Source organism: Saccostrea cucullata, unplaced genomic scaffold (genome assembly GCF_032062105.1).
Source record: "Saccostrea cucullata isolate Sc308-1 unplaced genomic scaffold, CSIRO_AGI_Scuc_v1 ctg728, whole genome shotgun sequence".
Classification (NCBI taxonomy): Eukaryota; Metazoa; Mollusca; class Bivalvia; order Ostreida; family Ostreidae; genus Saccostrea; species Saccostrea cuccullata.
The window spans coordinates 15,673-30,565 of record NW_026918539.1 but is presented as its reverse complement, the minus strand read 5'-3'; positions in this window follow the sequence as shown (position 1 = coordinate 30,565).

Below are 14,893 nucleotides of genomic sequence, written 5' to 3'. Positions count from 1 at the left end.
GTGTTTGAATTCATGAAAAAATATTAATGAGGGGGTGTTAAACAATACCTGTCACATTGGCTGACACCAAAAAACCAGGGTACGTACACGGCATTTTCTGATTTATTTACATCTGCAAACAGGGCTACCCTCAAATCCACGTGTTTTCAGTGTCTTTATAAACATCTCAAAAGCACCCCAGGAAGTAGCCTCCTATGCCCTGGAAAAATAGTTCCTGTCAAAAAACTTTATTTATTTACAGAGTAGATAAAATTTCCTAGGCACAGGTACCAGAGTTGTCAAAATGGCCTGGAAGGAAATAAAAAAAAAACTCTCAAAAGAAAGGAAAATCGGCTTTATATGTATGGAACTACAATTGACTAAGTTCATTTTGATTGGTTCAGTTACCGGTGTAGTACCCCTAGTTGCCTTGAACCCAGTTCAGTCTTTCTGAATAAAACCAACTCCGAGCCCGATGTAAAAATCCTAGTAGAAAAAAGAGAATTTGAATTTTGCTGTCTTATTATGTTCCCAAAACGAAGTTTGGGAACATATTGTTTTTACTCTGTTTCTTATTATGTTCCCCAAACGAAGTTGGGGAACATATTGTTTTTACTCTGTTTCTTATTATTATTATTATTATGTTCCCCAAACGAAGTTTGGGAACATATTGTTTTTACTTTTTTTCTGAATTTTCTTCTCCGGTACTTTTTTTGTCCGCGAGTGTTCTCGTAAACTACTCATCCGATCTAGGTGAAACCTTTTTAGGGTCACTAGGTATGTTATGTAGATGTGCGGAACGAAGGTCATTTTGCGCGCACGTGCGTGCATGTGCGCACACGTGTAACGCGTGAAATGACCAATATGATAGATATAGCCGTAACCTTTTAAATTTTTGATGAAATGCTTTGAAACTCATAATATAAGGATATAATAGTAGTATAGACATGAAGACATGGTCAAAATAGCCAGATCTTACGCGCATGCACGTGCGCTTCGTTCCGATTGGTTGAAACAAAAGTCTTTACATCTTTTTTGTTTTCTGACAAAATCCTTTGAAATTTTGAACATAGTCATACATTATGACGATCTACAGCATGATATATAAGAATAATCATGAACGCACGCACATGCACGTTAGCTGCAATCTGATTGGCTAAAAGTTTAAATGCCTAAAACTTTCTTAGTTCTCAATAATACAGGGTGAAATTTCGAATATGAATAGATATAATGAATGCCTACATTATTCTACCATCAAAAGTAAATGCAAGGACGTCATGCACATGCGCGCACACACAATGCGTTAAACGACAGAATACTTAAGTCTTTTGATGTTCATGCAGAATTAAGAACTTATAAATGTAAAGACATGTAACATACTGAAGCAGATCTTTTTACCCTTGACCTTGATACTTAGGTCAAGGTCACTAGTAACCTGAATAAAATGTTGATATTAGCTATTTACCAAAATGACCTTGATCTATGAACTTGAAATCGACCTTAACCTTTGACCTTAACCCAAGGGTAGAAAGAACCCCCCCCCCACACACACACACACACAAAGTAGAGAATCGCTGTAAAGCTAAAATTACACCTCGGACCCACATAACATTTCAAGGAAACTGCAGAAAAGAGCTCGAGGAAAGAGTATTAAAATATTTGATGTGAGTTTCCAAAGTATATAGAAATTATTAATTTAATTAATTACAAATCCTGCCGTGTTTGAAATTAAAGTCCAGATGAACAAAGTTGGTATATAAGCCTTGTATGTTTACATGTATTTATTCGGATGTCGTTAATAGCATTCAATTCCACAGATTTGAAACAATATTTTAATACCAAGCATCCTTTGTTTATTTAACCTTTGAAATTTAATTGATTTTTTTTTTAGAATTACGCAATCCCCAGAAATTCAAAATCAATATACATGTACGCTCCTTCGTAAAAAAAAAAAAATCAGGTATTTGCATTCATGAAAAATATATTAATAAGAAGGTCTTAAAGAATATTGGTCACATTAGCTGATACGAATGTCTTTATAAATATCTATTATAAACCCCAGAAAGTAGCCTCCTATGCATTCAATTTGGAAAAAATGAATAGTTCCGGTCAAAAACATTTACATGTATATATTTATTTACATAGTATATAAAATTTACTAGGCACAGGTACCAGAGTTGTCAAAATGACCAGAGAGGAAATATATTTAAAACAATCTGAACAGATTAAAGGAAAATCCCTTTTCTATGTATGGAACTAAAATTGAATAAAACCAACTCCGAGCCCGATCTTAAAAACACGGTAGTAGAAAATTAGAATTTTGCTGTTTTATTCATTGTTTTGCTTTGTACTTCTTTTCTTGAAGCCCAATGATATGAAAACACTCAAGAAGGTGAAAAGGCTTCATATTGTTACCTGAATTAAAATCAAAATTGTAATCTGAACAATTAGTCTCCTTATTATGTTCCCCAAACGAAGTTTGGGAACATATTGTTTTTACTTTTTTTCTGAATTTTCTTCTCCGGTACTTTTTTTGTCCGCGAGTGTTCTCGTAAACTACTCATCCGATCTAGGTGAAACCTTTTTAGGGTCACTAGGTATGTTATGTAGATGTGCGGAACGAAGATCATTTTGCGCGCACGTGCGTGCATGTGCGCACACGTGTAACGCGTGAAATGACCAATATGATAGATATAGCCGTAACCTTTTAAATTTTTGATGAAATGCTTTGAAACTCATAATATAAGGATATAATAGTAGTATAGACATGAAGACATGGTCAAAATAGCAAGATCTCACGCGCATGCACGTGCGCTTCGTTCCGATTGGTTGAAACAAAAGTCTTTATATCTTTTTTGTTTTCTGACAAAATCCTTTGAAATTTTGAACATAGTCATACATTATGACGATCTACAGCATGATATATAATAATAATCATGAACGCACGCACATGCACGTTAGCTGCAATCTGATTGGCTAAAAGTTTAAATGCCTAAAGCTTTCTTAGTTCTCAATAATACAGGGTGAAATTTCGAATATGAATAGATATGATGAATGCCTACATTATTCTACCATCAAAAGTAAATGCAAGGACGTCATGCACATGCGCGCACACACAATGCGTTAAACGACAGAATACTTAAGTCTTTTGATGTTCATGCAGAATTAAGAACTTATAAATGTAAAGACATGTAACATACTGAAGCAGATCTTTTTACCCTTGACCTTGATACTTAGGTCAAGGTCACTAGTAACCTGAATAAAATGTTGATATTAGCTATTTACCAAAATGACCTTGATCTATGAACTTGAAATCGACCTTAACCTTTGACCTTAACCCAAGGGTAGAAAGAACCCCCCCCCCCCACCCCCCCCCCACACACACACAAAGTAGAGAATCGCTGTAAAGCTAAAATTACACCTCGGACCCACATAACATTTCAAGGAAACTGCAGAAAAGAGCTTGAGGAAAGAGTATTAAAATATTTGATGTGAGTTTCCAAAGTATATAGAAATTATTAATTTAATTAATTACAAATCCTGTCGTGTTTGAAATTAAAGTCCAGATGAACAAAGTTGGTATATAAGCCTTGTATGTTTACATGTATTTATTCGGATGTCGTTAATAGCATTCAATTCCACAGATTTGAAACAATATTTTAATACCAAGCATCCTTTGTTTATTTAACCTTTGAAATTTAATTGATTTTTTTTTAGAATTACGCAATCCCCAGAAATTCAAAATCAATATACATGTACGCTCCTTCGTAAAAAAAAAAAAATCAGGTATTTGCATTCATGAAAAATATATTAATAAGAAGGTCTTAAAGAATATTGGTCACATTAGCTGATACGAATGTCTTTATAAATATCTATTATAAACCCCAGAAAGTAGCCTCCTATGCATTCAATTTGGAAAAAATGAATAGTTCCGGTCAAAAACATTTACATGTATATATTTATTTACATAGTATATAAAATTTACTAGGCACAGGTACCAGAGTTGTCAAAATGACCAGAGAGGAAATATATTTAAAACAATCTGAACAGATTAAAGGAAAATCCCTTTTCTATGTATGGAACTAAAATTGACTAAGTTCATTTTGATTGGTTAGCCATCGATGTGATATCCTCAGTTGACTTTAACACTTCCTTGTCGTAGGAATAAAACCAACTTTGAGCCAGAGGTTAAAATCAGTAGAGAATTTAAATGTGAATAGGTATTTCAAAAAATGATATATACTTGAAATGTGGTAACTTTATATCTGTATTTTTTCTATTATTCGCGGGGTAGAAAGATGTGTTAATCGCTTAACCAACATGCCATGATCATCTTGCATATGCATGTACATGTACGTGTGGGCCAATGCAAAACGTTAAATGATATATAGTTGATGTCATTGTAACTTTTATATCTTTAAATGAAATTCTTAAATACTTAGTATATTTATACAAGGTGTTACAGGAAAAGCTATGGCACGAAAAGGGACATGGGGAGCGTTTGGGGAACATCTGTAACGGTCCCCGTTACAATTAGCCCTAGTTATGTTCCCCAAACGAAGTTGGGGAACATATTGTTTACTCTGTTTCTTATTATTATTATTATTATTATTATTATTATTTTTTCTTCTTATTTCTTCTCCGGTACTTTTTTGTCCGGAAGTGTTCTCAGAAACTGTTCACCAAACTAAGTTAAAACCTTTTTAGGGTTAGTAGGCATGTTGTGTAGATGTGCTGAACGAAGGTCATTTTGCGCGCATTCGCATGCACGTGCGGGCGCGTGCAATGGGTAAAATGACTGATATATTTAATATGGTTGTAACTTTTATATTTTTTGATAAAATGTTTTGAAACTCATCATATAACGATATATAAGATGTGTAGATAAGATGACATGGTCAAATTTTCATGAACTCACGCGCATGCACGTGCGCTTTGCTCTGATTGGCTGAAACAGAAATCTTAATATCTTTTTTGTTTTATGATGAAATGCTTTGAAATTTATAACATAGACATGCATTAGGATGTACTACAATATGATATACAAAATTTTTCATCAAATCACGCGCATGCACGTGCGCTGCAATCTGATTGGCTGAAACTTTAAATGACTATAACTCCCTTCGTTTTCAACCAAACAGCAAGAGATTTAGAACATAGATAGACATAAACAACTCCTACAAGATGGTATGGTCACCATTCACATGCATGCACGTGCGTGCACGTGTGCTTTGCTCTGATTGGCTGAAACAAAAATCTCAATATCTTTTCTGTTTTTTTACAAAATGCTTTGAAATTTAAAACATAGGCATACTTTAAGATGTCCTACAATATGTTATATAATAATTGTCATGAAAACACGCGCATGCACGTGCGCTGCAATCTGATTGGCTAAAACTTTAAATGGCTATAACTCCCTTGTTTTTCAACCAAACAGGATGGGATTAAGAACATAGACAGACATAATGGACACCTACAAGACGGTATGGTCATCATGCACGTGCGTGCACGTGCAATGAGTAAAAAATTTTGACAAGATGATATCGTCATTACGCTCATGCAATCACATGCGCACGCCTGCATTGCTTAAATTTCAAATGCTTGGTATACTTTTGGGAAAACTTGTTTACGTCTTAACTGCATAGATTTTGCCTTCTTTTATGAAACTTACAGGGAATATGGCACGAGAAGGGAGTTGGGGAGCGTTTGGGGAACATCTGTAACGGTTCCCGTTACAATTAGCACTAGTTATTATTATTATTATTTTTTTTCTTATTTGTTCTCCGGTACTTTTTTGTCCGCGAGTGTTCTCAGAAACTGTTCACCCAACTGACCTAAAACCGTTTTAGGGTTAATAGGTGTGTAGTGTAGGTGTGCGGAACGAAGGTCATTTTGCGCGCATACGCCTGCACGTGCGGGCGCGTGATATGAGTGAAATGACTAATATATTTAAGATAGCCATAACTTTAACATTTTTCGATGAAATGCTTTGAAACTCATTATGTAAGGATATATTAATAGTGTAGATAATGTGACACTGTCAAATTAGCACGAACTCACGCGCATGCACGTGCGCTTCGCTCTGATTGGCTAAAACAAAAATCTCAGTATCTTCTCTGTTTTTTGACGAAATGCTTTGAAATTTAAAACATAGTCATGAATCAGGATATCCTACAATATGATATAGAAAAAATTTCATGAAATCACGCGCATGCACGTGTGCTGCAATCTGATTGGCTGACACTTTATATGACTATATCGCCTTTGTTTTTTGTCTAAATGCTTTGAAATTTGAAACATAGTCATACATTAGGATGCCCTGCAATTTGATATACAAAACATTTCAAGAAATTACGCGCATGCACGTGTGCTGCGATCTGATTGGCTGAAACTTTAAATGACTATATCTCCTTTGTTTTTTGACGAAATGCTTTGAGATTTAAAACATAATCATTCATTAGGATATCCTACAATGCGATATAGAAAAATAATCATGAAATCACGCGCATGCACGTGTGCTGCAATCTGATTGGCTGAAACTTGAAATGGCTATAACTCCCTTGTTTTTCAACCAAACAGGATGGGATTCAGAACATAAATAAATATAAGGGACTCCTACAAGAAAGTATGGTCGTCATGCACGTGCACGCACGTGCGTGCATTTGGAACGAATGAAATAAGAAACACACTTGAATGAGTGATTTTTAATACCTTTGGACTGAATGCTTTCACATATAGTATATTACAGGGAATATGGAAATAAAAGAGAGTTTGGGAGCGTTTGGGGAACATCTGTAACGGTTCCCGTTACAATTAGCACTAGTTATTAGGGTCTTCCGTCTCCAACGGAAGACCCTTCTATTATTCTATTGTTTCTTTTTCACTTTTTTTCTTATTATTATTATTACTTTTCTCCATACCAATTTTTGTGCAGACGATTTCTCAGAGACGGCTCGGTCGATTCACTTGAAATTTTCAGAGATGATTTGCAATAATGTGAACCTGATCCATTTTTCTTGATTTTTGGAAATTCACTTCCGGTCAAAAGTTATCGCCCTTTAATCGATTTTTATATGACATTTTTGTCCGGACAAAAACTCAAAAACGAGAAACGCTAGAAGGCTGAATTTTTCAGGAGTGATAGACGATATGTTATAGTTTTGTACCTATGTTTTCAAAATTTCCAGAAGTGCCTAGTATGGAAGCTCGGTAGGGGTCAAAATTTAGGACACGAATCATGACTGATTTTTTGAGACATTTTGCATCATATCTTTTAAGGTATAATTATTTTGTTAACACATACTGAGTAATATTTGTGCAGAATAACAAGATCTTTAATATGATATCAAGAAAAAGGTGCTGACTTATCACATTAGGGGCCAAGAGGGGCCAAAAGTATTTAATCGATAACTCTTTATCAGTTAATATTTTGTATTATAATGCTGAAGCAAAAATGTTTATCTCAACAATCTACAGCTACATATTATATATTTTATGACGTATGGTACATAATTAGGGGCCACAAGGGGCCAGAATGCCAAATCTTTGACGCTTTATATCTCGAGAGTGAGAAATATTTTGATAAGTAATACTGAACAAAAGATGTTCAAAATAATGTTCTGAACAATATGCAACCTTTCATTTTTCGCTTAACGTCCCCATTAGGGAGCTGAAGGGCTGGTTACCTTAATATTTCTTTTCTGAATAACTCGAAAACGAAAAAGAATCTCTGAATAGTTGTTGAACAAAAAGTGCTCAAAATCTTAAGAGCTTTAAGATGAAATCCAGAAAAAGGGGCTGGACACTCAAATTAGGGGCCAAGAGGGGCTAAAAGTATTTTTTTGATAAGTCTTTAACAGACAAAATTTTGCTATACATTACTGAAGCAAAAATGTTTATCTCAACAATCTACAACTATATATTATGATTTTTATGTCGTATATTATATAATGAGGGGCTATAAGGGGCCAGAATGCTAAATCATTGATGCTTTATATCTCGAAAGTGAGAAATATTTTGATAAGTAATATTGAACAAAAGATGTTCAAAATGATGTTCTGAACAATATGCAACCTTTCATTTTTCGCTAAACGTCCCCATTAGGGAGTTGAAGGGTTGGCCCCTAAATATTTCTTTTGCGAATAACTCAGAAACGAGAAAGAATCTCTGAATAGTTGTTGCTCAAAAATTGTTCAAAATCCTAAGAGCTTTAAGTTGAAATCAAGAAAAAGGGGCTGGACACTCAAATTCGGGGCCGAGAGGGGCCAAAAGACTTCAATTGATAACTCTTTATCAGTAAATATTTTGTAATGCATTACTGAAGTAAAGATGTTTATCTCAACAATCTGCAACTATATAATATGAATTTTATGTCGAATGGTACATAATTAGGGGCCACAAGGGGCTAGAATGCTAAATCTTTGAAGCTTAATATCTCCAAAGTGCGAAATATTTTGATTATGAATATTGAACAAAAGATGTTCAAAATCATGTTCAAAACAATATGCAACCTTTCATTTTTTGCTAAACGTCTCCATTAAGGAGTTTAAGGTTGGCCCCTAAATATTTCTTTTGCAAATAACTCAAAAACGAAAAAGAATCTCTGAATAGATGTGGCACAAAAATTGTTCAAAATCATGAAAGCTTTAAAATGAGATCAAGGAAAAGGGGCTGGGCACTCAAATTAAGGGCCGAGAGGGGCCAAAAGTCTTCAATCGATAACTTTTTACCTGTCAATATTTTGTTATACATTACTGAAGCAAAAACGTTTATCTCAACAATCTTCAACAATATATTATGATTTGAATGTCCTATGGTGCATAATAAGGGGCCACAAGGGGCAAGAATGCGTAATCTTTGACGCTTTACGTCTCAAAAGTCAGAAATATTTTAGTAATTAATATTGAACAAAAGATGTTCAAAATCATGTTCTAAACAATAAGCAACCTTTCATTTTTCGCTAAATGTGCCCATTGAGGAGTTGAAGGGTTGGCCCCTAAATATTTCTTTTTTTAATAACTTGAAAACGAAACAGAATCTCTGAATAGTTGTTGAACATAAAGTGTTCAAAATCCTGAGAGCTTCAAGATGATATGAAGAAAAAATGGCTGATCCCTAATATTAGGGGCCGTGAGGGCCAAAAGTTGAATTTTAAAGTCTTTAATGTACAATGTCTGTTTTCAGATTATGGAGGCAAAATTGTTTTTTCTTAACAATCTTTATCATTATTTAAGAATGAAATTCTCAATCAAAATCTTATCTCATCTTATCAAGAATCGGACGGAAGACCCACTCGTTGCTCGCAACGAGATCGTATCTAGTTATTATTATTATTCTTTTTTCTTCTTATTTCTTCTCCGGTACTTTTTTGTCCGGAAGTGTTCTCAGAAACTGTTCACCAAACTAAGTTAAAACCTTTTTAGAGTTAATAGGTGTGTTGTGTAGATGTGCCGAACGAAGGTCATTTTGCGCGCATACGCATGCACGTGCGGGCGCGTGAAGTGAGTGAAATGACTGATATAATTAATATGGCCGTAACTTTTACATTTTTGGATGAAATGCTTTGAAACTCATAATATAAAGATATATTAATAGTCTAAATAATATCACACTGTCAAATTAGCACGAACTCACGCGCATGCACGTGCGCTTTGTTCTGATTGGCTGAAACAAGAACCTCAATATCTTTTCTTTTGTTTGACAAAATGTTATGAAATTTAAAATATAGGCATACTTTAGGATGTACTACAAAATGATTTATAACAATTGTCATGAAAACACGCGCATGCACGTGCGCTTCAATCTGATTGGCTTAAACTTTAAATTGCTATAACTCCCTTGTTTTTCAACCAAACAAGATGGGGTTTAGAACATCGACAGACAAAATGGACTACTACAAGAAGGTATGGTCATCAAACACATGCATGTACGTGCGTGCACGTGCGCTTTGATCTGATTGGCTGAAACAAAAATCTCAATATCTTTTTCGGTTTTTGACGAAATGCTATGAAATCTTGAACATAGGCATGCATTAAGATATCCTACAATATGATATATAACAATTTTCATTAATAAATGCGCATGCACGTGCGCTGCAATCTGATTGGCTTAACCTTTTAATGACCGTAGCTCCCTTGTTTTTCAACCAAACAGGATGGGATTTAGACCATAGACAGTCATAATATACTCCTACAAAAGGGTATGGTCATCATGCACATGCATGCACGTGCGTGCACGTAAAATTGGTAAAATTAAGAATATACTTGAATGAGCGTATTTTTGAATGCTTTTGGATTAAATGCTTCAATATCTAGTATATCAAGATTTCTAAATAGTGGAGACAAGATGATATCGTCATTATGCATACACATTCACATGCGCACTCGTGCTATGCTAAAATTTGAATATACTTGGTATACCTCTAAGGAAAACGTTGTTTAAGTCTTAAATGCATAGAGTTTGCCTTATTTAATGAAGCTTACAGGGAATATGGCACAAAAAGGGAGTTGGGGAGCGTTTGGGGAACATCTGTAACGGTTCCCGTTACAATTAGCACTAGTTTTTTTTTCACTTCAAAATTATTTTCTTTTTTGGCGCTGTATCGGGATTAAAAAGTTGAAACGTTAAAACGTTGAAATTCGATAACGCCAAGTTGACGACGCCACAACATCATAGCGTTATTTTCTTACCAAAACTACCTATATTTGAAGAGGTCTCTTGAAGAAATGGTTTGAGATAATAACTTAAATTTAAATGACATAGGAAGTGGTCACTCTCGACATGTTTCTTGAACAATTTGATAAGATTTTGGGACTGGGTGGATTTTTGTTCATACCGTACTTTCTTCTTTCTCAAAAGAACAGAATGTGTAGAACTGTTGGAAATTCAACATATCTAAGGGAAAATTTTGGGCAAGCCTGCGCTCAGGGTAAACTTTTTGAAAAAAGGTACAAAACTCCGACAGCTTTTTTCACTGTTTACGGGTGTTTACATGCCATTGACCTGATTGTGACATGTTTAATATTCAAATTAACCACATGATTTGTAGACTCAGGTAACATTGTGAATACAAAAAAAAGTAAACCACGTGGTTGAAGATCTGATTGACACTCCGTCGAAAGACGTCCAACTTACACCGTTACATGTACATGTACATTTACAATTAATCAACATAGAATTATGTCTCCTTTTCTTTGTCGAGTGTTTTAATAGGGTGATGGAATATGACATTGGACAAAATGTAAAGATAGTTTATTTTTAGACCTTGGATTTAGGGGGCACGTTTGGAGGCTCAACGAGTTTCAAAGATTTAGCTCCCATCTCCGAAGTAGCATCATTCCTCAAAGTGTTTTACTGTAAAAAATAAAAGACACGGGGTAGAAGTCATAAAATTTCGAGACGACACTAATCTTTTAGAATAAATAGATGTCTTTCTTAAATATAATTTTCCCCCGTTTTCATATACAAGTAACTCAGTTTATTTAAGTGTAAAATTTCCACTTAGAAACGACCACAAAATAGGGGATCTGGATTTATAGGGATCATATACATCTCAAAGATCTCAAAGATCTTCCACAGTACCATCTTTCCTTAAAAAAAATTGGCGTAGCCCTTGAGAAATTCCAAGTGTTAATTTTTCTGTGTACAGTTTGTATTTTGTATTTAATTTCAAGAGTCCATTATAACTGGCTAAATATTACATGTTTTCAATTGATCGATGAAATGCCTCGCCTACTCCGAATAGTAATGTGACACAATTAAAACCCAACTCGGACAAGCGCAACATTCCGAAATTAACACCCAGTGTATGTTTTTTTTCATTACTATTTATAAAACTAAGGCGAAGTTTTCAGTGTGAATTTTTGCAAGTAATATACCACAAAGATAACAAAGTATGAGTTAGGTGTAAACTTATTAATATTTGAGTTAATTAATTTAAGTTAGAGGGGTCCAAAAAAGGGACCAGGGCAGTATGTTTAAGTGGAAACAGTCTTTGGTTGAAATTGGTTCATTGGTTTCAGAGAAGAAGCTGAAAATGTTCAACTGTTAACGCACGACGGACGACGCAAGACGACGGACGAAAACGGATAGCAATAGGTCACCTGAGTTAACTCAGATGACCTAAAAATGATATATTCAGAGTAAAAATGTTAGAAGGCAAAACTCCTTAACAAATGTCATTCCGAGCTAAGTGTTGCGTACAGGGTTTAGCAAATTGATCAAACCCATGAAACGGATACAGTTTTTGTAAACAGAAAACGAGCTCTTTAAATGTGGATGTTTACGATTCTCCGGGTGCTTTTAAATGTTAAAGTATGCTCACCACAACTGCACGAACTGACAATATACTGTGTGTATGTTTTGCTTTTTAAGAATTCTACTTTGAATTATCTGGATTTTTTTTTCAATATTTTTCATTTATACACAAAAAGATTGTCATTTTTCTTAAAAATTAAGACTAGGATGCATGAGCCAATCAAACCCGTGTATTTATAACTTTTAGATGAATAACATTTTTTAATCATTTTTGTGTGAAATGCTATTAAAATATGTTAATCGTAATATTATGCAGAAAATATTAATTTCAAATCTATGTCTATGCACCTTTAATTAGGGTGTACATCTACAGTCTAGAATTCACATAAAGTAAATTTGTAAAATACTTTCTGTGCATATATTATCGATGAAATCGACAAAGCTACAAACATTGAATTCCTGAGCTTTGAAATAGTTTAGAGTTGTTATTATCGACCAACATTGAAGTTTATTGCTGAGTAACTATTCATAGAGCTATAACTATTAGTAACCCTTTTTTAAAGAATCGAAACTACATGACTGTACATTCATAAGCAAAACTTTTGACTAGAAGTTTTGACTCGCAGGACGATCTGTATTTAAATGGGAAAAATGGGAAATGCATGGATAAAACGTAGCCCAAATCTGAGTTAACTCTGTTCGGAAATTGTCATTCTATGAATAATATATAATATCATTTAAAAAAGGCAGTCATTAGAAAATACAAGCCATATTGAAGCATGTTTAACAATAAGATACATTGAAAAACGGACATAAGGGCTAAATGTTTTTTGAAAGGGGTGGAGGTTAAAGATAATTAGAAATAAAATGTACCTTTCAAAGTTTGACAAGCATTAGAATGTTTTAATTAGAGAAATCATTTTTACTTTTTTCAATATCATATTTAATTCACAAAGTACCAGGTATTCCCCTTTGGCCATGCTGCAACAAAAAGGAAGAACCCAACATTCATAACAGTTCAACAATAAAGTTACATATATCAAACAAGAGGCCCAGGGACCAGATCGCTCACTTGAGCAATTGACTAGGAAAAAGCACATATCAGATCAGAACTGAGAGTTGACTGAGGTAAGAGGGGGGGGGGGTTGAATTTCAACCCCAGGGTGTCATAATTTGAGCAGAGTAGAATCTACACTACCTGAAGATGATTTTTTATAACTAAGCATGGCTGGCCCATTTTGACCCTGGGGGTCATGGTTTTAACAAAGTCGATTCTACACTATCTGAAGATGATTGCACATGTTTTTTCTCTTTCCTGGCCCAGTGGTTAGTGTGTCATGATTTGGAGAAATTTGTATCTTCACAACCAGAAGATTATTCTTTATGAATTTCATCTAAGAATATCTTTTAAGATTTTTCCTATACATACCTATGTAATAGGTTGATGAGCCATTATGACCACAACCTACCCCGGGGGTCATGATTTGAACAACCTTGAATCTACACTACCTTAGGATAAATTCTCACGCATTTCATCTCTCCTGTCTCAATGGTTCTTGAGAAGAATAATTTTTAAAAAGATTTTTTATATAAATTCCTGTTAAACTTTGATCGGCTATTTTAGCCCATCTTTCTCCTGGGGTCATGATTTGAACAAATGTGTATCTACACTACCTGAAGATGATTCCATATAAATTTTATCTTTCCTTGTCCAGTGATTGTTGAGAAAAAATATTTCAAAAGATTTTTTCTATACATTCCTATGTAAAAGTTTGATCAGCCATTATGGCCCCAACTTACCCTTGGGGGGTCATGATTTGAACAATCTTGAATCTAGACTACCTGAGGATAAATTCACACCCGTTTCATCTTTCCTGTCTCAGTGGGTCTTGAGAAGAAGAATTTTAAAGATTTTCCTATACATTCCTAGGTAAAAATTTGCTCGGCAATTTTAGCCCCACCCTTTTCCCCGGGGGTCATGATTTGAACAAACTTGAATCTACAATACCTGAGGATTATTCAACATGAGTATCATCTTTTATGTCCCAATGGGTCTTGAGAAGAAGAATTGTAAAGATTTTTCCTATATATTTTTATTTAAAACTTTGATCGGTCATTTTGGCCCCACCCTTGCCCCGGGCTTCATGATTTGAATAAATTTGAAAATACACTACCAGAGGATGAATCCACATGAGTTTCATTTTTCTTGGCCCAGTTGTTCTTGAAAAGAAGATTTTTTGAAAGTGCCATTGATTTTTCATTACCAGTAATTCATAATTATCTCCCCTTGGAAGAAATTCATTTAAAAAAATTGAATCCCGTTTACCTACGGATACGTTGTGACAAGTTTGGTTGAAATTGGCCCAGTGGTTCTTGTGAAAAGATGAAAATGTGAAAAGTTTACGACGACAACGACAACATCGACAACGACGATAGACAACGGATATATTTTGATCAGAAAAGCTCACTTGAGCCTTCGGTTCAGGTGAGCTAAACATAAGTGGAAGGAAGCAGGGCATTTATCCAGATGAGATCAGAGGCAATACAGATATAAATTGAATTTGGTTTAATAAAGTAAACTATCATTAATTGAACCACAGGAGTTGGCATTAGTTCTCTCTGACATGTATTTCAAACATGACACATTCCTTTACCATTT